Source organism: Sinocyclocheilus rhinocerous, unplaced genomic scaffold (genome assembly GCF_001515625.1).
Source record: "Sinocyclocheilus rhinocerous isolate Xijiao unplaced genomic scaffold, SAMN03320098_v1.1 scaffold609, whole genome shotgun sequence".
NCBI classification, from domain to species: Eukaryota; Metazoa; Chordata; class Actinopteri; order Cypriniformes; family Cyprinidae; genus Sinocyclocheilus; species Sinocyclocheilus rhinocerous.
Genome location: NW_015664988.1, coordinates 237,808 through 238,180, shown reverse-complemented (window position 1 = coordinate 238,180; position 373 = coordinate 237,808).

Genomic DNA, 373 nt, shown 5'->3' with positions numbered 1-373 from the left:
CGTACTTACAGTCTGTGAGTCAGAACAGCCGGCATTGTAGTCTACTCTACCAGGATCAGGAAACAGTCCTCCATAAAATGCAATGCACACATCTGAATATTTGGGTTGAACTATTCTGGAACAGTGTTGTAAATCCAACTTGTCCACTGATTTCTAGTCGTGTCCTCTTTTGGAAGACCAAACAAAGTAGTTTCGCTTTCACAATGAAATACACGGCGAGCTAGAGTGACCTGCGGCCGGCGGCCTAGAGTGAGGAGCGGCCGGTGGGCTAGAGAGAGCGGAGGCCGGCGGGCTTGAGAACGGCGCAGCCGGCGGATTCGACGAAGGAGCGGCCGGCGGGCTTGCGGCAACCACATGTGACGACCCCGGGCTG